The sequence below is a fragment of the Phoca vitulina genome, unplaced genomic scaffold, assembly GCF_004348235.1.
Source record: "Phoca vitulina isolate PV1807 unplaced genomic scaffold, GSC_HSeal_1.0 scaffold6, whole genome shotgun sequence".
Taxonomy (NCBI): Eukaryota; Metazoa; Chordata; class Mammalia; order Carnivora; family Phocidae; genus Phoca; species Phoca vitulina.
This window is the reverse complement of record NW_022589709.1, coordinates 53,131,862-53,158,595: the sequence shown is the minus strand read 5'-3', so window position 1 is coordinate 53,158,595 and position 26,734 is coordinate 53,131,862. Positions and strand designations below refer to the sequence as shown.

Below are 26,734 nucleotides of genomic sequence, written 5' to 3'. Positions count from 1 at the left end.
CAATATTTTAAAGTTTTCAACATAAAGATATTGTATGTCTTTCCCTCAACGTTATATAAGTATTTAATTTTTTGATGCTATTGAAATGGAATTTATTCAATTTTATTTTGTTTCTTACTATTATGTAGAAATACAATTGACTCTTGCATCTTTATCTTCTGCAATTTGCTAAGTTCACTTATTGGTTTCTAGTAGGTGTTTCATAGATAACTTAGGATTTTCTATATATAAACAGTGATGTCATACGCAAAGAAAGGGAGTTTTACATTTTTCTGACCCATGTACCTTACATTTCTTTGTGTTGGCTGGGATCTGTAGTATGATTTTGAATAGAAGTCATGAAGATGAACATTTTTGCTTTAGTCTGGATCTTCAAGGGAAGCAGTCAATGTCATTCTTATATATGATGTTAACTCTAGATTTTTTTTTTTTTGTAGATGTATTGGATTGAAAAAGTTTCCTCCTATTCTTAGTTTGCTAAAAGGTTTGATTATGGATGTTAAATTTTGTCAAATGCTTATTAAACAGAAGCCCAAAGCATGCTGAATTTATCCTTTCTGAGAGAAGCCAGCGTTACCCATTAACTTAGTTTTTGTCCAGTTTCGCAGAATCTCCCCAAAAGCAACTTCTCCTTCTTGCCCTGAGGCAGCACAGACAGAGCCAGTCTTCCTTCCTGCCTCGTCTTCCTTCTCCCCCATGCTTTTCCAGTGAAGGGTGTGGAGAGCAAGCACCCACGAGTAACAGGCTTCCTGCCTCTGTCAGCAGATCTCCAGACTGAGGATCTCAACATCTTCCTTAATCCGCATGTAGAGCTCAAATTTTATATGTTGCACCTGGATCTCACCAAGTTGAAAAATGGAACCCAGATAAAGAATAAATGAAGCAAGAAGTGAGTAGGAAAAGCTGGTCATCCATGGCTGCACCTTCTCATTCTTGCTCTCAATACCATCACATCTCCTCTGCTTCAACACCCACAGCCTGCTTGCCCACACATACCTGACAACATACACATTTACTCCGTTTTGGCCATCTGTTCAGAAATGTAAAAGCGAAATGCTTTAAACAGATTAGAAAAACTCGAAAATGCTTAATAAAAGTGCTTAGCTCCCTACCAGATGAATAGGACACCTTGTGAGAAAACTATGGCATGATATTGTTATTGTGTTCCTCATCATCACGACTTTGCACCTGCCCATCTGCTCAGGCAGTGCTATTGACAGTTGGCAATGCATTTGGGTGCAATTTGAAAGAGTCGCAACTTCCAAACAGCTTTCTCTCTTGCTTTCTGTGCATCATGGTGCCTTTTTGATTATTCCCATCTATTCCTACAGCTTAAATGCCATCTTATTTCCTTTCCCACCTTGCCAAATTCTCACTTTTATCAATCTCCATTTACAAATGATACGTGAATAGATTTTATGACATATATAAATGAAAAGACACCGCAAGCAGTGCAGAGTTGGGGTTAAGACAACCGAGGGGAGAACTGTGCACCCTAATGGGCCATGACTTGAGATCAGTGTAGCAGAGTTAACAGCAGTTCTTAGTGGGCGTAGGTGGGTTTAAATACAACCTCCATCAGAATATTATTCAGCCATAAAAAAGAATGAAATCTTGCCATTTGCAACAACATGGATCGAGCTAGAGAGTATATAATGCTAAGCTAAATTAGTCAGAGAAAGACAAATACCATATGGTCTCACTCATATGTGTAATTTAAGAAACAAAACAAGTGAGCAAAGGGAGAAAAAAAAAGAGAGAGAAGGAGAGCTAAACCAAGAAACAGACTCTCAGCTATAGAGAACAAACATGGTTACCAGAGGGGAGGTGGGTGAGGAAATAGAGGAAGTAGGGGATAGGGATAAAAGAATACACTTCTCATGGTGAAAATAAAGTAAAATAAAATGATGAAAAAATACAACCTCCATCAACCTCCATCACTGGTGGCTTTGTGACTGCGAGTCACATTAAATTAAAAGGAATAGGACTGGCCCCACAATTTGCAAGTCTCAATGCAAAATGAAAATGCAGGGCCCCTCGTTCAAAAAACAGAAAAGGAGTACCACTAAAGATACTAAAATAGAACATTTTTTCCTTTCTTTGGTGGCTCTGAGTATGGGATACATCCTGGGTGAATATGGGCTCTTATAGGCATCTAACAGACCCTCTCTGTGACTTGGTACCTGCGCACAGCCCCCTGGATGCCCGGATGCCCTTCCTGTAAGCTGTCAGCTAGATGCAGGGAAATTAGACCAGGCATCTCGCCTTCTCAGGGGCCTATTATCCAACCCATGGTAGACAAATAATCCCTAAAAAGAATTGCTGTCTCTTCCAAGAGACTGATTTAGTAACTGGATCAGGGGTGGGCAAGAAATTCTCCCCAGCACAGTCACCTGATGAATGCTCATGGGGCTGCCAGCCCAGGGTGGAGATGGTTGCTGCCATGCCCCCTCCCAAGAGGCCATAAGGCACATGCACTTGACCCACTCTTCATGCTAGGGGGTTGAAAGGCCTCAGTGGTTGCTATATGAAGGTGGAGAGGCTGGGCAGGGTCCTGGGGACTAGGGAGCAGGGGAGTACATGGCTTAGAACCCATCAATGGGGAGACAGAGAGATGGTAGACAGCAGAAAGATGTTTGAGCTGAGTCTCTAAGACCCTGGTGTATGCTCCTTTGTCTCATTGGACTTGACTTACAAAATGAAAATTCAAAGATGAAATTATTAAAAATCTCAAAGCAATGCTGATCATTAAACCCTCATAACTCTTCTGACCATGAGGTCCTATACAACTGCTCTAGTGACATGCTCACGAAGCCAGCCCTTGGCATGATGCCTGAGGCAGAGTCAGGAGCCAATACATAGTATTACCATTATTAGTAGTAATATAATTATTAACTAGGTGGTCTATATGGAATAGAATATACATTACACATTTCAGGCAGAGTTATGGATGTGGATGTTGGTGTCCAGGAAAGCAACGATAAAAAGAAGTCTCGGTCCTAGAAGGATTGTGGCCCTCTGCTTCCCAGAGAGCTGTTGACTAATCCCAACACTGAGTGAATGGTCTCACACTGACCCAGCAACCAGTCAGCAAGGTCCCTGCAATTGTCTTAGTATGATTTGGAAATACCAAAGAAGCGACATATACTTTAGGTAGAGAAAAATGAGTTTTCCAAATTTGGCCGCTTAATTCAGTGCAACCTCTGCTCACTCTTGAAAAACAGTGATAAGGTAAAGAGGTCCAGTAATCATGAGATTGAGCAAAGCCTTTTTTGGTGTCCTCCTGTTCATATCTGCAGCATCATTTGGCATTGCTGGGCAAAGTAACTTTGAACTACTATAGAATGTTTAGAATGTTTAACAAACATATGTTTTGGTAACCACGTTGGCAGTAAGTGTCAATCAAACTTTTGCTGGAAGCAAAGTGAGCCCAGGTGAGGTGCTAGCCATGTATCATCAAAGCCCCCAGACTCTGAAGGAGTCAGGCTTTCCCTAACGTGCAAGTGAGTTTTCATGCTTTCACATGCATCACCTAAGCAGCAGCACCCACTGTGAAAGCTGGTCCCTCCTTTCGGTGCCTACGAATGTACACCCATTGTCATGAGTCTGCTGGGTATGTTTGCACAGGCTCCTTGAATGTTTGGCCTAGGATATAAAGTGAAGGCTATCACTCAGAAGGATGGTCTTCCCTATTGAGAAATCAGGCCGCCATAAAAGGAACTGTCAGAGAAGTGAAACACCAAGCATCTCCCTTTGAAAATGTATAGGAAAGGTATCAAATGGGAGGGAAGGCCTGTTGATTTCCTACCCAATAATTCATTTAAAAATAATTTTCTGGCCTGTAACCTCCTTCTTTTTAGAGAGTTAACATTTCCATGGCTAAATTCAACTATAGTTCTCCCTTATGACTAAAGGAGGCCAAAAAAATCCGGTCTGCAAAATGGTGAGTGTAAAATGATGCACAAGTCATTCTGCAGTATTGATGCAGGCTGGCTGGCTCTGAGGACCAGAGTGGGTTTCACAGGACCAGCCAAGAGGGTTCTTGACTCTGTGCAGGATAGAAATCAAACACAAGTTGAGAGGAAGTGAAAGCAGAGTTGATTGAAGACCTGGAGAGAGTGCAAATCCAGACAGAGCATCTGAAAGACTCAGAAATGAAAGGAGAGTGAGCCTTGTCTTTGCTTGGGGCCTGGGGTTTTTATTGAGGATTGTGGTCCAGTGCATGTGTCTTCTCAGGCAGCCAGGAACAAAGAGTGTTTAGGTCTTCTCCATAAGTGACTTATGCCCTGGAGCCAGGGGTCTTGATGAGTCAGTAGTCTTGGAAAATGTTCATGATGACCCTGCCTAGTCATCATCCCTTAGATATTATCAATTGTGCTGGGAGACTCCAAAGAAATTATTAACTCCTTGACCTTTATCAGGAGGACAGACAATATCTGTTCTATAAGGTGTGCGCAAGGTGAGGGTGCAGGTCTTCACAAGAAAGGATGCAGGAAAAGGAGTGAAAACAATTTTTCATGGGGTCCCTTTAGTTTCCCTTTCTCAGGATCATGAGCTAAACAGTAGCGAACATCATAACTATAACCGAGCGCAGTAGACAGTAGTAAACTAGCTTAGAGTAACTTATGGGAGAGTGTCATGAGCATGCTATGAAGGCGCACACACGAGTTGTGTCTTTCCACAGTGTCAGCTTTATTCAGTCATAAAGCAAAGTTAAATCACAATGATAAAGCAGGTTCAGGATTCCAGACTCAATGACATTTCACCATGTGACTAAACTTGGCTTCTTACACAGCACACAGAGCAGGACAGAAGACAAGCCACACAACAAACAAGACAACAGAAGGCGCAGGAAGTGAGCGAACCAAACTCGAAGTCGGTCTGTAGGCGCGCAGTTGAGATAAGGCCTCAGTCCGGTCGGGGTCAGCTCTCTACACTGCTTCTTCTGTTCCAGCAGCAAAGGCTCTCAGTTCTGTTCGGAGATCCATCAGGCAGAGCCTTCAGCGGCAGCTGCCTTTTTTGAGTGGTCAGACATAGACGGGTCAGGTCTGAAGAGTCTGACAGTTTGCTGTGCAAATCCTTCCCTTTTTAAAGGGATTTCATCAGTTTTCGCTCTCTGTAGACCTCCTTTGGTTCTGCTCAGTATCAGTTCTGGGGAGTCAGCTGACATTGGTCCGGGCGAGATCTCCTGGTGGGGGTACTTAACTGCTCGCGTCATTGCTGACACAGGCTCCCCTTGACATGCGAGACTCCATTTTGCTCTCTACACGAGAGCAAAAATAGGAACACTCCAGTCTGTCTTTCGAGCACACACTCTTAACTACTAGGCCCAAGGTCAAATTCTATGATAGTAAAGACATTTCACTTCAATATTAACCTAAAGTATTTCTAAGTACAACCACTATGACGTAGGAATTATGCTTTGCTGTTCCTTTCACAACAGAATTTGTTATTTATACCTACTATATTACTCATCTAACAGTCACTTGCTATAAATTTAAGAAAATCACACAAAAAAAACTATACGAAAATGGAGTTTCAAAAAGCTTAAGCCAGGCCATAGAAATGTTTCCAGCAGTGGTGGCACCAGGAAGCACCTCCCCTCATCCCAGGAGCACCATTGGATGCTTTACTGGAGACAAAGGGCTTGGGGCCAGCCAGATCATTCTAATTGCTTTATTAAGAATAGATTGTAGGGGCGCCTGGGTGGCTCAGTTGGTTAAGCATCTGACTCTTGATCTCGGCTCAGGTCATGATCTCAGGGTCCTCAGATCGAGCCCCATATTGGCTCCAAGCTGAGCGTGGAACCTGATTAAGAAGCTCTCTCCCTCTCTCTGCCTCCCCGCCCCCGGTCCCCTGCCACTTGCATGGGTGCACTCTCTCTCTCTCTCAAAAAAAGAAGATTGTTGGGGCACCTGGGTGGCTCGGTTGTTAAGCGTCTGCCTTCGGCTCAGGTCACAATCCCAGGGTCCTGGGATCAAGCCCTGCATCGGGCTCCCTGCTCCGCGGGAAGCCTACTTCTCCCTCTCCCACTCCCCCTGCTTGTGTTCCCTCTCTCGCTGTGTCTCTCTCTGTCAAATAAATTAATTAAAAAAAAAATAGATTGTAAAGAATGTGGTAGGGAAAGACCTCTTAAGAAATTATTATAATAATCCAATAAAGAAATCATGCTTGCTTGGACCAAGGTGGCAACATTAGAGATGGTGAGAACTGACTGAATTCCAGATATATTTTTACTTTAAAGTCAATATGGTTATTTGAAGGATTGAAGTGGAGTGTAAAAGTAAAGAGAAATACTGAATGACTCCCAGGTTTTTGACTTGAGCAATGAGAAGGCTGAAGTTACCACTGACTGAGGAGAGAACCATGGAAGGGGCAGGGTCTGGGAGGGACTCTGAGGAGCTCAGGTTGAACGCACCAACGCTGAGTTGCTTATTAGCTTTCCCAATCAGGAGGTAAGTTAGGCAGTTTGATATGTGACTCTGGTGTCAGGGCAGAGGACCTGCCTGGAGATATAAATTTAGTAGTTTTTAGCATGTAGAAATATTGAAACTGAAAGTGCATAATATCACCACTGAAGTGAATAATAATTGAAAAATTTAGGCAAACTCAAAACTGATCCACAGATCAACATCAACATCACCTGAGATCTTAATAGATATACAAATTCTTGGGCCAGCCCATACCTACTGAATCAGAAACTCGGAGCGGGGGTAGGGGGGAGTCCTTCATAATGAGGTGTTTTTGTTTTTTTTTTTCTTTTCACAAAACCTCCAGGTGATTCTTTTGCCGCTAAATGTTGAAAAACAGTGGTTTAGAAATTATGGAGATAGGGGAAATCTGATCAGAACCAACTAGAAAGAAGGAGGAACACCAGAGCCTGTGGCATGTTGGAAGCCAAGCCAGTAATGTGTCGTGTGCAAAAGAGCAACCTGTGGTGTCACATGCTCCTGAGCACCGTCCAGGGGACTGAACAATGTGAGGTCATTTGTGTTGTCTGCAGGTGAAGTAATTTTGATGGAATTATGGGTAGAAACAAGCCTGACTGGATGACTCTATGGTGTTAAGGGGTGAGGGTGGAGAGATTGCAGACCGTAAAAAATAGGTCTTTGGAGGAGTTTCCCCTCAAAGATAAGGAAACAAAGGGACACTATCTAGAGAGGGGAAGTGGAGTTAAGAGCTTTTTTTTGCTTTTTAAAGAAGGAAGCTGTAATAGTATATTTTTAGATGTTGGAACCAATCTGGTACAGAGGCGGAAGATAGAGCTCCCCCTTCTCAAGTGAGAAGGGGATATTTGGAGGAGCAATGTCTCTTGAGGAGGTGGGGAAAATGGGATGAAGTGCCCGGTGAAGGGGTCAGCTTACCCAGGGCATGCATGCCTCCTCCACAGTGACCAGTGGGAGGGAGGGTTACGTGAGCCAGAAGGAGGTGGGGGGATGTGGTGATGAGAGTCTCAGAAGTTCGATTTTGCTTGTTTCCCTTTGCTCGGTCACTTAGGAAGCAAGTTCATCAACTGAGGGTGAGGATGGTGGAGTTGTGTGCTATCCCAGAGAGCAGGAGAATGAAAGGACCAGGGGCAAATAGTACAAAGGGCCCACTGAGGCCATTCAGTTTTGATAGACTTAGGATCAAAGTGGTTATTTTTTTTTTCAAAGAAAGCTTTTGGAAAAAAATTGAACCTGGTGCACTCAACCACATACATACACGGAGTTATACAAAGAAGAGAGAAGAACCATCGGAATGTCACTGTGGAAAAATTCTGACCGTTAGAAGCAAAAATGGGCTCTGAATTGCCACAGCAGGGGAAGAAAGGAAGGTCCCTGGCCCAATGAATGGCCTGAAAGGGGGCTTTTGAACATGTTCCCTAGATAGACAGCAGGTAGGAGAATGTCATGCCTGACAGCCACACTCTCTACAGGGGGAGGGATAGAATAGACTTGGGCAAAGGGGAGATCTTAAGTGTGTGTGTTGTGGGGCATGAGGGTGGGTGTGAAGAGGGAGGTGGGGTTGCAGGCAGGGGTAATCCAGGTAAAGGAGGTCAGAAGTAGGTGGAGTTAGGGCAGTGGGGAATGGGGCATGACAGGAGGAGGTACGCATAGGGGACCTGGGGTCTGGAAGCAGACGCTTTTATCTGAGCCCTGGCTTCCCCATTCCTCCTGTGTGACTTTGGGCAAGTTACTCAATTTCTGAGTCTCATTTCCCTCCCCTATATATGGTACCGTGATACACGTAAACACCTAGCAGGGAGCATGGCATTTACTAAGTACTCAATAGAGGCTAATTACTATTAAGGAGCAACAGCATTAAGAATGGACAAAAAGTGAAGGGAAGGAGAAGATATAGATACACTTTTGAATATAAAAAATATAGGGGGAAGTTGAAGGAAGGAAAAGAGGAAGAACAGAATTAATGTGAAGAGGAAAAGTAAAATAGGAGACGAGAAGGAGAAAAGTTTTGGAGTAAATAAGGAGGAGGGCAAATGAATTCTGTAGAATGAAAATGCAAAACACATGAATAAGAAAACAGGGGCAATGAGGAAAATGCAAACATCATACACAACTTTATAATCATCTCATGAAACTATAACCCAGCCATACTTTTGATAAATACATGAGGAGTCTTAAGCATTCATGTCTGCTCAGAATGTGGTTTGACACTGTACATATTTAGATCTTTGAGTCCTTGTGAATGTCCTGATCAAAACCTTGAATTTCAATAGGAAATCCCAGGCTTTAATTGGAGAATAGCTTTGGAATCCCAAGCTTACCACATCAGGCTCCAGTAAGTCACTTGAGAGCATATTTATACTGTTTTCTACTTCCAAAGGCCTTTCATGCCATTTTGCAGTCAATGATGGAAACACACTTTGTGTAGGATGAGGCCATTCCATATCCACATTAGACAGGTTCTGAGTCCCTTTCTAATGGGGAGAAGGTTTAGAAGAGTTATTCATTTCGTCCAGAGTTGTCCAGCAAAATCAGCCGTGCCACCAGATGTCGAATCATCCAGAGTCTGAAGGGCACAGTCCTGGCTCTTCTGGATTCCTCTAACAACCGAATGGGCAGCTTAGGGCTCTGCCCTGAAGGAACCCTTGGGGGCCTCAGACTGAGGGCGTTTCCACCCTCAGCACTTTGGCTTCAATTACTTGTTAGCATCACCTATGGGCATTTGGAAACTTTCTAAAGCAAGTAATAATGCACAGAAATGTAGACAGGTGAGAAAGGTGTTCAACCTTTTTGAACCTATCTGAGCTTCATTTCCATTTTGAGCCCTCATTCCAGTGAGTGGCAAAACCCAAATCTCAGTCAGTTCAGGTTTCCTGTCCCCCTTCCCAGGGTTGTGTCCAAGTCACAGGTGGTTATAGTCCTGAGGCCCTGGGGGAGGGAGAAGTGAGTCTGTCATCTCTTCAGGTTGACATTCTCTGCGATATATGCTGTCCCCTCCAAACCCCTGATACCTAACCAAACAGTTCGCTGCTTAGCCATTTCCTGCCCCTGGACATATTTGGCTGTACTCCCACAATATTTGGAGGCCTAAGAAGATGGCGGGGCTACTCAAGGCCCTTCCTTATTTGCTTTGTGTTCCTGGGCTTTACAATGCCCATGTTCAGTGAGATTTTCAAACTCAGTTGGGATTTGACCAGTGGTGGGGAAGGGACCCTTGCAGTGACCCAACTGGACTGGATCTTTCTTGCTTCAGTCTGGGTGACTTCCCCTAGTGTGGGGGTAAGGAGTGGTACTGGAGGGAATGGGAAATAGCTCAAATTCCATATTGATCCAAATCTTCTGTTTATGTACTGGGCCTAAGCTTCTGAAAGGGAGAAGCTGAGAGTCTGGCACCTTTGTTGTCCTTGCTTGGACAGCAGCGTCCCTTCCCAGAGGCGATAGACAAAAAGTGTGTGGGTGCCCACATGGTTGCAGAGGCGGATAAATGTTGGGAGCCAGACATAACAACTCTTATCTTAAAATTAGCCTGCCATATGGGCATGTACCCCTCACTATCAAAATCATTTCTAAAATGATTTCACCCTGAATAATGAAAAACCAGTGCAATGCCCAGTATGCTATGGTGCTTGCATTTGAGTGACTGCTGGTTGATGGTAAGGGACCCAAATGTCCTGGGGCAGCAGGATGGTCTTGATGGCAAGAAACCCAAGGAAGGAGTGAAACATGTTCCTGTATGAGTCCTGGCATATTATTCAAAGCACATTTTCTAGTCCTGGGGAAATTTGCTCCTATGTTTCCACGTGATGGAGTCTACCTGGAGGCCCTATCTACTTGGCAGCATACCACTCCAAAGAGGGCCAGCTTGAAAACCTCATTTTTCTTACAGCAGATGCTGGGTTTCAGTCCAGATGCCTTAGACATGTTTGCAGTGTATGCACGGTGCTGTGCCTGGAATGTAAATAGAGCCAAAAAGTGCTGGGAGAGTGTGCAAAAGCCCTGATTCCATGCCCAGCAATTTGAACATGTTTGTTTTCCTCTAAAAACTTGGCTGGCATTAGCAAGGCTACCAAAGTGGAGCATGTAAGGGGTTAAGACCTGTGTCTAGATTCCCCCCTAGTTTTCCCGGGGAAAATACTCCTGAGTATCTTGGTGGCACTCTTGCATCTCTAGGGTGGCTTTATTTAGAACAGCGATTTCAAACTTGCATCAGCATAACAGTGAGCTGGGGAGTTTATCAATAATGTAGCTTCCCAAGCCTCACTGTAAGATCTGGGCTGTGGCCAAGGAATCAGCATTTTTAGTAAGTGCCCCTACTACGTGATTCCAATAAAGGTGTCCCCAGACCACATGTTGAGAAGCACTGTGGTGGGGCCTCTTTGGTGGCCCTTTATGAGGCCAGTGGTAAGGACCCTCTGGGTTTCTGTCCAGCCACCAGGCTGTTGCCCTCCTATAATGAATTCCCGAGCTCCAGAGCCCTCCTATTGTCATTACTAAATAGCCAGCTGAATGCAGGTGCCTCCTAAGCACCCGTATACACGTGCTGCCCTCTCCTTCCCTGCTAACAGGGAACAGCTCATTGGCAGTTGTGAACAGCAGGTGTCCACAAGCCCTCTCGAAACAGGGGTCTGGAAGCTGATGTAAATAACAACAGGCAAGATAACTTCTGGGCTTGCTTTAGCAGCCTTGAGAATAGAATCACTGACTGGTCAGTCTCACTCAAGTTTGGAATTGCTTATAGGCCACTTTGCTGGATGTTGTTTCTCACTGTTAGGCCTCCCAAAGAAACTGCAACTTTTGGGGAAGAGGCCACAATATTATTTTTTCCTCCTAACCCCCCCATCCCCCCAGCATCTACTCTATAAATGGTGCTCAATATAGAATGAGAGTTTTCAACTTACAGACGGGTTGCTTCCAAAGGTTCATTCTTAAGGCAGTTATTTGGATCTTGTTTCTCATTAGGACAATGTTATAAAAGGTAATTATGTTCCCAGAGCAGCTCCTAAATATCTACTTAACCAGCAATGTAGCTGAACTATAGTTCTAATAGTACCGCAGAACCTAAAATCACCTATAATATTGCTTTTTATGGGAAAATCTGTTCCAGATTCCAATTGGACGTGCCAGGAACTCATTTTTCTGGCCACAGTTCTAGAATAAGACTTGATCCATTTGCAGTTAAGAGTCCCCCTATACTTGCACGCACAGCACACACTGGACTAGCTTTTCTGATGGGATTCCAAAGATGAGATGGCATGAATTCCTTTTGGGAGACCGGATGAGGAGGAAGGGCAGGGGTGCTCCTGTCAGAAATGCTTCCAGTTGGCCTGACCGAGTCAGGAGAAGGGACCTGGAAGAGGGGGGATTTCAGGGATATGGAGTTAGGGGGTCATCCCGATGGGATGGTTGAAGGAGTCCAGAGGGCACTGACTCCCTTGGCGGTGGTAGCAGAGGCCAGTGAGGGCTGTTTTGGCAGCCATGACAGTTGGGCACAGGCTGTGGTAGGGCTGGGTTCCAGCTTAAGCCTGTAGATGTGTTTGGGGAGGTGATGGTGCTTTGGTCACTTACTGCTAGGTACAAACTGCCCCAAAATGTAGTGGCTTAAAACAACCTGGGCTTGCAGGTGGTCATCATGTGGCTGCATTCAGCTGGCAGGGAGGCTGGGGTCTGGACTTGGCTGGAGACTGGGACTCTTGGACTCAATGTCTCTCTTCGTGTAGTCCAGGTCTTTTCCTTCTCCATGTCCTCTACCCTGAATCTCCCCACATGGCTCCTTCAGCAGTGTAGCCAGACTTCTTATTTGGCAGTTGAGGATATTCAAGAAGCAAAAATAGAAACTTCCAGGCCTTTTAAAAACCAGTGAGGCCACTGGCACAGTTTCACTTCTGGTTAAAGTGGTTACAGGGCAGCCCAGAATCAAGGGAGGGGGTGACCCAAAGGCATCAATTCCAGGAGGTATGGTCTGCTGTGGGTTACTAAAGTAACTGACGACCATGGTTGGTGCCATTCCATACCTGGGAGAGCCTCCAAAACCAAGAGTATTTAGCTAGAGATCTCCATTACAACCACCACAACCATATTGCTGACATTCCTAGAAGAAGCCTCTAAATTATTTTTTTTACTTATCATTTCTTTTTTTGTACAAAAGATACATATCTGGCTGTAAAATCCATCCTGTCAGTTTTTTCTCACATCCCAGTCTTTTCATAGACACAGCTACCTACTTTATATAGGCAGTGTTCTCAGTCTTAATGTCACAATACCTTGGTAAATTTCAGTGGGTTTTGAGGTACACCCACAAAATAGTACAAAGCCCCCAAGTTTGCATATGATTTATTTTTAAACTGCCAACTAAAGCAGATTCAAGATTGGTCCTATAAAAATGTTCCTCTCAGATTTGTCTACTTACCTACGGGGAAGAGAAAAAGGTGGGAGTTGGCATTGGTAGGCTGGTATTATATATATACAAGCGTACCTTGGAGATACTGTGGATTTGGTTCCAGACCACTGTAATAAAGCAAATATCGCAATAAAGTGAGTCAAATGAATTTTTTGGTTACCCAGTGCATATAAAAGTTATGTTTACACTCTACTGTAGTCTGTTAAGTGTGCAATAGCATTATGGCTAAAAAAACAATGTATATACTTAAAAAATACTTTATTGCTAAAAAATGCTAACCATCATCTGAACTTTCAGCAACCTGTGATTTTTTTGCTGGTGGAGGGTCTGGCCTCTCTGTTGGTGGCTGCTGACTAATTAGAGTCGTGGTTGCTGAAGGCTGGGGTGACTGTGGCAATTTCTTAAATAAGACAAATAAGTTTCCTACATCAATGGACCCTTCCTTTCATGAATGGTTTCTCTGTAGTATGTGATGCTGTTTGATAGCATTTTACCCAAAGTAGAAATTCTTTAAAAATTGGAGTCAATCCTCTCAAATTCTGCCCTTGCTTTATCAACTAAATTTATGTGATATTCTAAATCCTCTGTTGTCATTTCAACATCTTCACAGCACCATCGGCAAGAATAGTTTCCATCTCAAAAAACCACTTTCTTTGCTTGTCCAAAAGAAACAAGTCCTTACCCATTCAAATTTGACCATGAAATTGCAGCAATTCAGTCCCATCTTCAGACTCCACTTCAAATTCTAGTTCTCTTGACGTTTCTACCACATCTGCAGTTACTTCCTCCACTGAAGTCTTGAACCCTTGAAAGTCCTCCATGAGGGCTGGAATCAACTTCTTCCCAACTCCTGTGCATGTTGCTCTTTTGACCTCTTCCCATTAATCACAAATGTTCTGAATGGCACCTAGAATGGTGAATCCTTTCCAGAAGATTGTCATTGACTTTGCCCAGATCCATTAGAAGAATCACTATCTATGGCAGCTGTGGCCTTATGAAATGTAGTTCTTAAAAAATAAGACTTACCAGTTTAAGTTACTCCTTGATCCATGGGCTACAGAATGAATGTGGTGTTAGTAGTCATGAAAACAACATTCATCTCGTTGTACATCTCCATGAGAACTCTTGGGTGACCAGGTGCATTGTGAACAAGCAGGAATATTTTGAAAGGAATCTTTTTGTCTGAGTAGTAGGTCTCAACAGTGGGTTTAAAATTTCAGTAAACCATGTTATAAACAGATGTACTGTCATCCAGGCTTTGTTGTTCCATTTGTAAAGCATAGGCAGAGTAAATTTAGCATAATTCTTAAGGGCCCCAGGATTTTCAGCATGGTAAATGACCATTGGCTTCAACTTAAAGTCACCAGCTGCATTAGCCCCTAACGGGAGAGTCAGCCTGTCCTTAGAATCTTTGAAGCCAGGCATTGACTTCTCCTCTTTAGCTATGAAAGTCCTAGATGACATCTTCCAATAGAAAGCTGTTGAAAATTGAAAATCTGAAAAATTTGTTGTTTAGTGTACCCACGCTCATGGATTATCTGAGCTAGATCTTCTGGATAACTTCTGCAGTTTCTACATCAGCACTTGCTGCTTTACCTTGCACTTGTATGTTATGGAGATGGTGTCTTTCCTTAAACCTCATGAACCACCCTCTGCTAGCTTCAGACTTCTCTTCTGCAGCTTCCTCGCCTCTCTCAGCCTTCACAGAATTGAAGAAAGTGAGGCCCTTGCTCTGGATTAGGCTTCGGATTAAGGGAATGTTGTGGCTGGTTTGATCTTCTATCCAAACCACTAAAACTTTCTCCTTATCAGCAGTAAGGCTGTTTTACTTTATTATTTCTGTGTTCACTGGAGGAGCACTTTTCACTTCCTTCAAGAGCTCTTCCTTTGCGTTCATAGCTTGGCTGTTTGATGCCGGAGGCCTAGCTTTCAGCCTGTCTTGGCTTTTGACATGCCTTTCTCATTAAGTCTAATCATTTCTAGCTTTTGATTTAATGTGAGAGACGTGTGACTCTTCCTTTCACTTGAACACTTAGAGGCCATTGTAGGGTTATCAACTGGCCTATTTCAATATTGTTGTGTCTCAGGGAATACGGAGGCCTAAGGAGAGGGAGAGAGATGGGGAAATGGCCAGTTGGTGGAACACTCAGAACACACACATTTATTAAGTTCACCATCTTTTATCGATGTGACTCGCGTTACCTCAATACAATTACAATAGTAACATCACAGATCACAGATCACTGTAACAAATATCATAGTAATGGTAATAAAAAAGTTTGAAATATTGTGGGAATTACCAAAATGGGTTACAGAGACATGAAGTGAGGAAATGCTATTATAAAAATGGTGCTGATAGACTTACCAATGAGAGAAAAAAGCATCGAGAATCACACATGGGACGGTTATAACAAGCGAGGCCTGGAAGGGGCACTTACCATGTCTGCCTAAAATTCACTGGTCAGGAACAGATCCCACAGACACATTAACTTAGCATATCTACCTGTGTGCCCAGGAGGAAGGAGAAGGAGGTCTAGTGGCCAGCTAGGCAGTCTCTGCCACACTCTTATAAAGGGGAGCAGAGAAGAATTACATTTACTATAATTTGGTCTCTAAGAGTAATGTTCTCCCACCAACTGGTATGATACAACTGAATGTTCTAGCTGGGGCATTAGCTCATTCATTCTGTCTTGTCACTGTGCTGTTCCTGCAGGTGGGGAGCTGAGAAGGATGGCAGAGACTGCAAGCCAGGCAGGGCCTAGAGGCCAGCTGTGGGTTACCAGCTCTGACTGAATATACTTGGGAAAGGTTGCATTCTCCGAGCTAAAACCTTGCACATTCAAAAATATCACATCAAGGAATGCAACTACGTGCTTTAGCTAACGAAGGACATGGATGTTTTCTCTATCTTGTATCTTTTGAATGAACCCATCTAGAACTTCCTGGATAGTTTGGTTCAAATTTCTAATGTGGGCACACATAGCTTGTTCTGGATATATTTTTTAGAATTTAGTTATATTGCTTGGAAATGTTAATTGAGAAATCCTACCACTGACATTCCTCTATTTAACACATTTAGGGAAGATCATCAAGGGTGACACAATCACTCGTGGGAGGTCTTTAATGGACTAGAAGATGGAGGACTGTTTCCTTTGGGAAAATAAAGGCAGAAGGAATATAATCCCACAAAAATAATCTGGAAGTATCTTGATCAGTGTCCCCTTCTCATCACGGCTCAGGAGAAACAGCCTTCTCCCTACTTCCTTAATTTGCCTTAAAAAACAAGGTAAGTTCTGAGAGTCAGAAGCCCCCAAAGTCTCACAAACCACAGAATTCTAAAAGATTCTTAAAATGTTAAACCATTTTTAAAAATACTCAAGCCTTTGAAATAATTGAGGGATCCAGCATGGTGCAGGAAGAAGGTGTGACCCATGCACCGGCTCGCTAGGGTCATGGCTGAATGGAGAGGCCACAGCAGTCTCACTGATAACTTGGGGGTTTTCACATTTTGGCTTTTTGAAAATTTATTTTTCGTTTTGGGCATTTATTATTTGCCCAAAACTAAAAAGTTTAAAGCATAATTTACAACTGTGTAAAAATATTACATGGAAACATCATTGTAAACTCGTGTTCTTTTGAAGCTATGCTATGTAAATCCTTAGTGGCAAGGAAGTCAGACCTCAGTCATTCTGGATAAGCAATCTTGTGTAATATTTGGAAGTGAACAGTGCAACGGAGAGTGTAAGCCTTCAGATTTCTCAAAGGAGGGAAAGGAGACAGCTCGTGTGCACCCACATTATTCACATGAAGGAGCATGTACATGCCCCAGGAGAGGGAGGGTTTCACGTTTGACCAGGATGTTGGCTCTTAACCCCAGCTGCACTTTGAAATAACCTAGGGGGGCTTTTAAAGACTGCCAGTGACTGTGGCCTCCCTGAACCAATTAAATTTGAATCTCTGGGATGGTATTTTCTTAAAGCTCTGAGAGAGCCACTAGCCTGGGAAATTGTCTCACTTGCCTCCCTTTGCTCACTTCATCTATAGATGAGAGTGGAAGGAGGGAAATGCTCCAAATAAGACAAGGAGGGCACCCTGGGGAGTCTTGCTGGGAAGAGAAGGCAGAGTGGGAAAGTGCCACTGACTTCTTCCAGTCCTCCAGCCAGGACCACCTCTGCCTAACCTGAGCTGTGCACAGGTTCTGCTAACTCATGTGGTCCTCTCGCCTTCTCCTTTTTTTATCACGAGGGTCCCAAAGTCTTCAACTGCTGGGAATTCAGAGTCCATTTTCATTTTGTCTCTCCCAGTCGGCTGTAGTCATGGGGTCAAGCCTACCTCCTGTCAGCATGGTTATCAAGCTGGAATCACTGGCTCCAGCCCCAGAGTTTCTCTGTTGCCTTTATGCTCATTGGCGTTCATCCATTTATTTACTCCCCGAATCTTCACTTGCTTATGCTAGGCCCCGGCAACTTACTTGGTACTTCGCCTGGGCTGGGGAGACAAGTAACCGGCTTTACGATTCCACAGTGGGGCGCTGACGTTATGGTGCCACCTCTCTTCTGAACCTTGGTGACGGTTGCCATTGTCAGAGTCTGGCTCCTGGGGTGCAGGCTGCTGATGGGCTGTGATCAGCTCACCCAACACATCCATGCCCAAGAAGTGGAGTCTGTACAATGTTCCTAGCAACCAATACCCTGTGTCGGGCTCATACCAATCAGTACTACCCAGGCATTAGAATCTTTATGGGCTAAAATAATAGCTACAAAGCTGCCCTTAATGCTGACCCTTTCTTCTGGGCCATGATTTCAAAGGAAAAACATTATTTTCTATAATTTCTCGTCATTGAGCCTCTCCAGTGAACCACACAGACTGGCTTTTTCTCTACCATTTCTGGTGCTCATGAGGTCTCCATGCAAAAGACACATAAATAAATGAGAGTACATTTTGTAGTCTATCAGAGGAAGAACAGCTTAAAATGCTATCTTTGAATGTGCCCTAGGTAGGTTATTTTATGATTGCAACAGATACCTGCCTTTAAAAGTTTACAAGCCAAATTTGTCCCAACCTTATTTTATGTGAGAAATTTCAAGCTTCAGTGGGATCATTAGACAAATAATTGTTTGACCAAGGTAAATTGGGCCCTAACTATATGAGTAGGTGGGATTCTTAGCCTAAAACCAGGGAAAGTCAGGCTAGTCCTACCTTCAAGATGAAGAAATGTTTATCTCATGATAATACTTCAGCATTGACACCTGCACATCAGAGCATATGGCTTGCTTTGCTTTCCAACACAGGGACCAGTCTCCAGGTTCTGCCGAAGGATCAGCAAAAAACAATGAGTTCTCAAGAGCAAGTGTCTCTGAATCATACTAACCATCCATTCCTCCAGGCCCTCTGAGCTTTCTCTGTATGTCAAGATAAATCTCTAGAAAGTTATGGGTCTGGACCACATTAGCTAAACTCCCCAAAGAAATATCTTCACTGAGTTATGATTTAATAAACAGCCTGCCCTCAGTGTTTATTGCAGGTCAGTGTAAGAAGTGGCTATAAGAAAATCATTTCTACATCTTCTGTAAGCCACGTTTAGTCTATATTGTCATTTATATAAAAATCAATTCAACAGAAAGCTCCAAGAATTTATTGTCAGGAGAAAACCAGTCCATAAGCTTCTTTGATCAGACACTGAAAACTATAAAACTCAGCGTCTCTCCTTTTCATCTGATTGCTTTAAGGCTTAGAGCTTAACTTGGTGCTCACGTTTGGCAACTCCCTTTAGCTGAGGTCTCTGATGTGTTCTTCCTTCTCCCTTCTAATCTCTAGCCTTTGACAAATTTTTGATCCTTATTTTAATGTGTCTTCTTGTGTAAATCGATAATTTTAGAAGTGGGCTGAGGCATCTTCATTCACTGCCTGATCTTCCTGATTCTTGGGCTCAGGTAGCTCTCATCTCCCCCAAAGGAAGGTCCCAAGGGAGTGAGATGGAAATGGCGTATTTTTTGATACAGGATACAGGGGAACCTCCCACAGGAATCCAAGCCCAAATAGGCTGTGGTGGGGAGTACTCAGCATCTTGGGAAAATTGCTGTCAGAATAGAGAGGGTGAGAACCGAAGAGACCAATTTGGTAAGAAATGGGAATCCTGAAGACGAATTTGTAGTCGGATGTCTGTTAAAACCATCTGCTCTGACTTAGAATATATAGACTACACATATTTTTATTTTATGAAAATGACATTTGCTGAAATGTCCACATATTTTAAAGTCACCAAAGCACTACTTGTTATTGGTGCATTATTTTTCCTTTCCTTCTCATCAACAAATCAAAAATAAGAGGCTGAGCTATGAATACTGCTCTCAGAGTGTGCTGCCAGGCCAATAGGTTTTGAATAGTCCCAAATGGTCCTCTGCACTGGGATCCACTGAGCACATTTCTAATTTCATCTGTATTTCTAATAACACATAGCCTTTTCTTCAGGGGTGCTGACTGCTAGAAGTGTATTTTATTCCTGGTCAGAAAGATAGGTCTTGTGTAGATGTTCTATCTCTGAAGTACCCACAAATAGAATGGAGCGGGATAAAAGAAAGAACAACCGGAAAGATAATTGCAGAATTTGGGGCAACTTAACAAGGCAGAAGTTAGGTTACCCTGGGGCAAAGGCAAACATTTACAAGTGGGAATTTAACTTGAAGGGAATGCTGAATTTGATGAGAAGTGGGGAGTAGAGAAGAGCCGAGAAAGGCAAGAGCTTTGGAAACCGAGAGCAGAAGTGGGGGTTTGGGGACCTGCAGACAACAGATTGAAAGGGGAGAGAGAAGTAATTACCAAAAGAAAAAAGCTGCTGAATAGAAATGCTCATTAAAAACAACAATAAGGATCAATACACATAACCCAGACAGGTGAGACCAAGAAAATGATCCCCAAAAGAATGAGCAAGTAGGTGTGTAGATACTGGGACACTTCTTTAAAACTGAATCAGTAAAACTTACCTTGCCAAGTTGTAAAACTGCTTGAATTGTGTGGGTTCTGACTTGGGACTTGAATCCAGGTTTCTGTAGAGACACCACAGGACCCTCAGGTTGAAAGAAAACAGGATTATTAATGGAGATCAAGAGTATTTTTGAACATCGGGGGCGCCTAGGTGATTCAGTCGGTTAAGTATCTGACTCTTGATTTTGGCTCAGGTCATGATCTCAGGATCATGAGATCAAGCCCTGCGTCGGGCTCTGCGCAGGGTGTGGAGCCTGCTTAAGATTTTCTTTCTCCCTCTGTCCCCCTCCCCTGCTCGCACACACTCTTCAAAAAAAAAAAGAAAGTATTTTTGAACATCAAATGGCTCTTACAAAATGGCATTTTGATTAGTTAAGTATAAGTGAATCAGAAACACATGGATAAAATTTCTCCTAAAGCACATAGATGTTCTTAAAGAATTAAGAATTGAAAGTGCTGACACAATGCATTTGGGTATCTAGTGAATGAATGAGATAGTAAATAGAACTTGAGATACTCTGTTCAACCCAACTAATGGGATATTCTAAGTATACTTGGTCATTTTCATGGTAAGAATTTTATCCTTCCTATGTCTATGTTTTGTTAACTTTTCTTTAGCAAATGACTCTAACATCAGCCTGTAAAGTTTCTAAAAATCTCTTCAAAGGTGTCTTCTGAAAATATTATTTTTCTTTTTAAAAAATTAATTAATTATTTCATAATCTCTACAACCAGTGTAGGGCTTGAACTCATGACCCTGAGATCAAGAGTTGGATGCTCTTCCAACTTAGCCAGCCAGGCACCCCTGAAAAAAATTATTTCTTAATCTGAGATTAGATCAGGGGCATTGTCTTAATCTGTGCCCAGTTTAAACCCTAGCAAAATGTGTAGCTTTTCTTTTATCTCTTGGCAACAGTACCAGTAATGAAGTGTGCTTGTCCCATCCTTCTGTGATAGATTAATTATGTGAATGGCTTTTAGTCATGCCTCTGGTGGCAGAGGGAGAGATGGCCAGGACCCAAGGGCCTCAAATCTTAGCCGGATCCTTACTGTTGTTTCTCTAGGGAGGGATGCTAAGACATGAACGTTGTTTGTTTGCCTAAGAGCTCTGTCCCCAAATATGAAATCCTGGTTATTTGGGCAGAACCATGGACATATGAACACCAAGCTTGTCTTCTTTTTCTAGACATCAAGGCTGAAAGGAAAACAACCCTCTTTACCCTAGTTTCCTAGACCAGCACCATCCAATAGAAATATAATGTGAGTTACAAATGTGAGCCTCATTATATATGAAGCTTTGTTTCCTAGTAGCAGGTGAAATTCATTTTAATATATTTTACTTCACCCACTATATCTAAAATATTACCATTTCAACATTTTATCAATAATAAGCATTTAATAGGATATTTTACATTTTAAAATTTGTATTAAGTCTTTGAAATCCTGTGTGTATTTTCCACTTAGAGCCCCACATTTTAATTGCTTACTGGCTACTTGTAGCTGGTGGCTAGATCATATTAGAACAGTTCTGGACCTGTATTTTAATACTGGCTTTGAAGTTATGTCACTGATGATGAGAGAAAGAATAAGAAGTTGAATGAAATGTTGTGAAGAAGCTAAGGGAAAAGGGATCTCATTCCTGAAAGAAATGTTTCTCAGTGTTTTTATGAACTTCCTGTGTCAAAAGCACATGGGATACATTTCATCAATAAAATTGTAGGATCCGAGGTTTGACCTTAAATCTACCTAATCAGAACCTCTCATGTTGGGACCTGGGAATCTACGTTATTTATTTATTTATTTATTTATTTATTTATTTATTTTAAGATTTTATTTATTTGACAGAGAGACACAGCGAGAGAGGGAACATAAGCAGGGGAAGTGGAAGAGGGAGAAGCAGGCTTCCCGCCGAGCAAGGAGCCCGATGCAGGGCTCGATCCCAGGACCCCGGGATCATGACCCGAGCCGAAGGCAGACGCTTAATGACTGAGCCACCCAGGCGCCCCGGGAATCTACATTATTGAAGCTTCTGGGATCATCCCTTTGCACACTTACTGCTCTGGTGCCCACAAGACAAGTCCTACATATGAGCCGCTTGTCCTCACAGAGCAGCTGTATTTTCTTTGTCCCTAATGTGTTTTTTCATTTTTTGAGCCATTGTTTTAAAACGAGGATAACAGACACACATATACAGTTTTGCATTCTCTCGAAAACTCAGAAAATCTATAAACGGAAGCTTGCATTTCCACATGGCAACAACTGGCTATCGGTGAGACGTGGACATTCTCTAGACAGGGTAAGGGCTGACCAGTTTGGGACTGTCCCAGCCTGGCTCATTTAATTCCTCTATGTTACATGCTAGCCCCATCAACTTCTTTAAAAGATTTATTTTTAAAATTGTACAGTAAAAATTTGGGATTTATAAAGAAATTGCAACGATTGCTCAGAGATTTCCCATAAACTCTTCACTCGGCTCCCCTGGTGTAACATCTTCCATCACTGTGGTGCATTCGTCAAAACCAAGATGTTAACATTGGTGTATGACTGTTTATTGGACTGCAGGCTTTATTCACATTTCACCATTTCATCCACTAATGTCCTTCTTTCTGTTCCAGGATCCAATCTGGGATTCCACACTGCATTTAGCTCTTTAGCCTTTGGAGCTTATCATCCCATGTCTAGCAAGACCTCAGCTGTCCACTGCATGCATCCTCTTTCTCTTGGATCTTCCCAAAGTCCTGTCAGCCCTCCAGGGCCAGGGGACTCCTTCCAAGTGCAGCAACCCCAGACACACTTTAATTGCACCCACTGCCCTGCCTGGACAGTAACGGCTACATCTGTAAATTGAACAAGCTCCACCCATCCCCTGTAGAAAGAACTCTTCATTGCAGGGGTCTTTTAGGCACACCTGCGCTCACTAACGGCAATGCCAGTAGCACCTTCTTCTCGTAAGGAGGACGACACTGTGATTTATCTATGAAGTTATTATACGACCTAGTGTTCGGGGGGACATGAGGTGCTGGGTTTGTGGCCACACAACTTTGTATGCATGTACTTTTTCCAAGGAGCTCCCTAACCCAGTGCCTTTCTCACGTATGGGAAGCCTTAACTACATTACATCTGAATCTTCCATCCTAAGTAGTGAAATTTAGACATACAGAACTTCGACTTTGCTTTCTGGCTCTGCTTAACATGTAAATTGTCTTTCAGTCCAATAGGAGTAAACCTCTTGAGAAAGCGTTTTTATTTCTCGGCCAACCTTTCCTTGAGCAGAATTCCAATTGTGCAGGGCCTGAAACCACTAACTAGCATATATGCTGATTTGCCTTAACTGCAAGAACAAATCCAATTAACAAATCCACAAGGAATCAGGCTGGAACTGAGCCATTCTTCCAGGTGGAAACATCTTTCTGTTAGACATGCTGCTTGTACTGTTCACCCCCAGTCCTCCAGTTGTCCAGATAATCCATGGCCTGACTGGGGGAGTTTGGAGTCTAATAAATTCATCTTCACAAACTCCTGGGGATTGATGGCTAACACTTTCAATGACTTTTCTTTCTAATATTTATCATTTCCAGCGCTGTCTCCCTCTGATTCTGACACGAGAAATAATTCAATAAACACTTGAAAGCAAAACCTCTTCACACACAGTGAAGTCCTGGAAAGGAAGCCAGTTAAGATCACATAAAAGCCAAGGTCCAAACAAACCAAAATAACTAGGGCTATCAGTGGGTTGGTTAGGGCTACTGTGATTGCACCATAAAGTGTTTTCTACCTTAAGCACCTCTCTAGTGCAAATGCAGAGCCATGCAGCTTCCTTGATTACGATCAGGAAGTTTAACTACTATGTTTGGTTGTATCTCAAAGGAGATAAGAAGGCATACACTGTTTATAGACAACATGCTTCCTTTCAAAAGCATCAATTCCCTTCCCTTCCGATTAACTATTTGGTACTTGATCTTCCTCGAAAAGTCAGATCTACCTTACTCAACACAAGGAAATTACCTTGAAAAATAATAGCTCATATTTTTAAAAGTTGCAGCTTTTCAGAATACTTTCAAATCTATCATTTCATTCTGTTTTCTCAGTGGTCTTGAGAGGAGGGTAAGACATAGGGTAAGTATTATCATGATCAGTCGCGGGAGAAACTTCATTCCTAAGGGGCGTTAAGTAAATTTCCTAAGCATACACCTTCCTAAGCAACAGTCTGGAAATAAAAACAAAACAAAACAAAACAAAACAAAAACTAGTTTTGTCTCAAGACTTCTCAGATTCTTCTGTCTTGGTGCCTTTCACCATTTCATCTTGTGAGCCAGGTGCTACTGGCTCTTAATGATTTCTCACTTCTTTCTGGCAAAATGCTTCACTTTGGGGGACATTTAAAGGTGTTACCCCCTCTAGGGCTATTTGAACCTTACTGGAATTCAAAGCATCAAACTGAAGTTCCAACAGTGGAATTCATAGCAAGCCTGACTCTTCCCTGTGTGTTTAGAGTTTGGGGACAGTAGATAGAGCCCGCTCTTTAGCCCAAGGAGTTAGGATAATTCTAGCCCGGTGCAGACATGCTTATTGTGAATCTTACAGAACGGGATTGTGGGGACCTCTATTTCCAAAGTCAGGGTCAGTGATGAGTCCTGATCAGTGGGCTTCTTAAATTTCTGAAATCAGTTAGATCAAAGAAAATTAATTATCCAAGGAGTGTGTTGATTTCAAGTTAGCGTTTACCTTTGTTTTATTTTTACTAGCTGGATGGTATCATTGCTAAATTGCTAAATAAAATTTTAAAAATCATTGTTTTAATTCTCTGCTAGAATGAAAAGTTAATGCTTCTACCCTGAGTCTAAAATAATACTTCCTAAATCAAACAATAAGAGCTTGTTGAAATTAAAAGAGAAGGAAAGTGCCAGAACTTCTATATTTTGCTCTCATATAAACTCATAGTTAGAGGAATTTCTGTGTCTGCCTAGCACCCTTGCCCTAAGGATTTCCCATGGGTCCTCATTTTCCCAAGACCTCCTAGCACCTGAGGTCCCATTTATCTCTCTTCCTCGCAGCAGTGTCTTAGGGACCCTGGGGGAAGGAGTAGTGCCCTGCATTTAGTCTCCAGAAGCTAGTTGCCCTCATGTGGTTTGCATGCGTGCATAATGACATGCTCGGGGTATGTCAGCCAGGACCATCTGGGGCGCCTGGAGCAGTGTCTGGGAGCCTGTGACAACTCAATCTCAGGCCAGAGGATGGGGAAATGTATTGGATGATTACAATTACCTTTTAGGCAGAGTGCCTCTCTGGCATTAGGATGTCCACATCTGCTAAACCCATTAAAGTCCCTGTTCCTCATGAGTATTACAATAAGAATAGCCATCAATCTGGCTAAATCATAGCTCCTTCCTGGCCACTATTCTCTGGTCTGATCCAGTCTGTGCTGAACAAACATGTTGGGTGTGTCAATCTCTCGTTGGGGGTCCTGGCCAGCCTTATACCTGCTTATGTTGGTAAAGTCGAACCAGGCCACTCGGTACTGAACTGACATCCCTGAAAAGTCCGAAGCCTGGTATCGATCTGGTGGCTAATTGCTGGGGGAAGGACATGTGTTCTAAATTCAACACATCCGGCCCCTAGTAATTAATGTCAGTGCTTCTCAATCTTTAGAATATGTACAAATTACCTGAAGAGTTAGAGCACCATTCTTGAGCCCCAACCCCATGAATTCAGATTCAGTAAGTCTGGGGATGTGCCTGGGAATTTGGTGACCACACTGAGTAGCAGTGTTTTCTCTGCTTACAACAGAAAGTGTGGCCTTCACCCCACCAGCATTGTCGTCACCTGGGAGCCTGTTAGAAATACAAGTTCTAGGGCTCCCACCAGGCCCACTAAATCTGACTTTATATTTAGCAAGGGCATTCTTTTCACCTTAAAGTCTGATATGCACTGGTCTTTACCATTCATTTAGTGCTGAATACAGAGTGGCAGATCATGGACTGGGAAAGATCCTTAGGAATTCAGATGCTCTGAGTCCTTGCCTTCAGAAGGGTAAGTTATTCATTCTATGTTGCTTTGCATGATCACATTTCTATGGATATCTGTATCTTTCACCAAGATTTTAATAACTTCAAAAGGCAGTGGCCAGGTCTTAAAATCTTTGTACAGAATATTCGGCATACAGTAGGCACGCGTTGACCATTGTTGATCAGTTGGTTGATGGTGAGAATAGTGGGAAGGCACTTCATAAAATGAAGGTAAGGTCTCCGTTCCATTCATAAAGAGAGGTGTGTCACTGGTTGTGTTCTGTGTATAGTTTTTCATGCAAATTTATAGACCAGGAAGCTGAAGAACCATCGCACATTTGCAGTGTCTGAACTCTTTCCAGCATACTCTCGGTGTGTTGCTGCTTGCATTTATGGGGAAGATATCTTCAGTAAATAATCTCACAACACAGTGAGATAAGCAGTGAAAACTGTAAACTGGAGACTAATCCTGTCGCACCTTGAAGCCACCACTGGGAGCGTGGATTTTTCTCCGGGAGCAAACAAAGCAGGGAGGAATCGTGATCTGATTCATATTTGGGATTTGCGTTTGAGATAAAAATCCTCAGTCTTAGTCCATGAATTGGGTGTGGGATAGGACTGGAGAGAGTGAGAGATGAGAGAAGGAGAAAACTTGAGAATAATTCCTTTGTTTGGGGGAAGATTATGGCACTCTTTGCCAAGATGGGAAAGACTAGAGGAAGGGAATATAGGGTGGGGGCCACGGTGAGGGGTCAAATTAGAAGTTAAACTTCAGGGGCGCCTGGGTGGCTCAGTTGGTGGCTCAGTTGGTTAAGTCTGACTCTTGATTTCTGCTCAGGTCATGATCTCAGGGTTGTAGGATGGAGCCCCACCTCAGGTTCCATATTCAGGGGAGTCAGCTT

The 26,734-nt window shown here is 42.9% G+C and overlaps 1 long non-coding RNA gene across 1 annotated transcript in view; it reads left to right on the top strand.

The window, feature by feature from the left end:
• LOC116632326 overlaps positions 1–25,858 on the top strand; it is a 190,344-nt gene extending 164,486 nt beyond the window's left edge. The window contains exons 5-6 of the long non-coding RNA XR_004299395.1: positions 15,923–16,129; positions 25,778–25,858. This is a non-coding gene — a long non-coding RNA (uncharacterized LOC116632326). The remainder of the gene's footprint in view (positions 1–15,922; positions 16,130–25,777) is intronic.
• Positions 25,859–26,734: the final 876 nt, after the last annotated feature.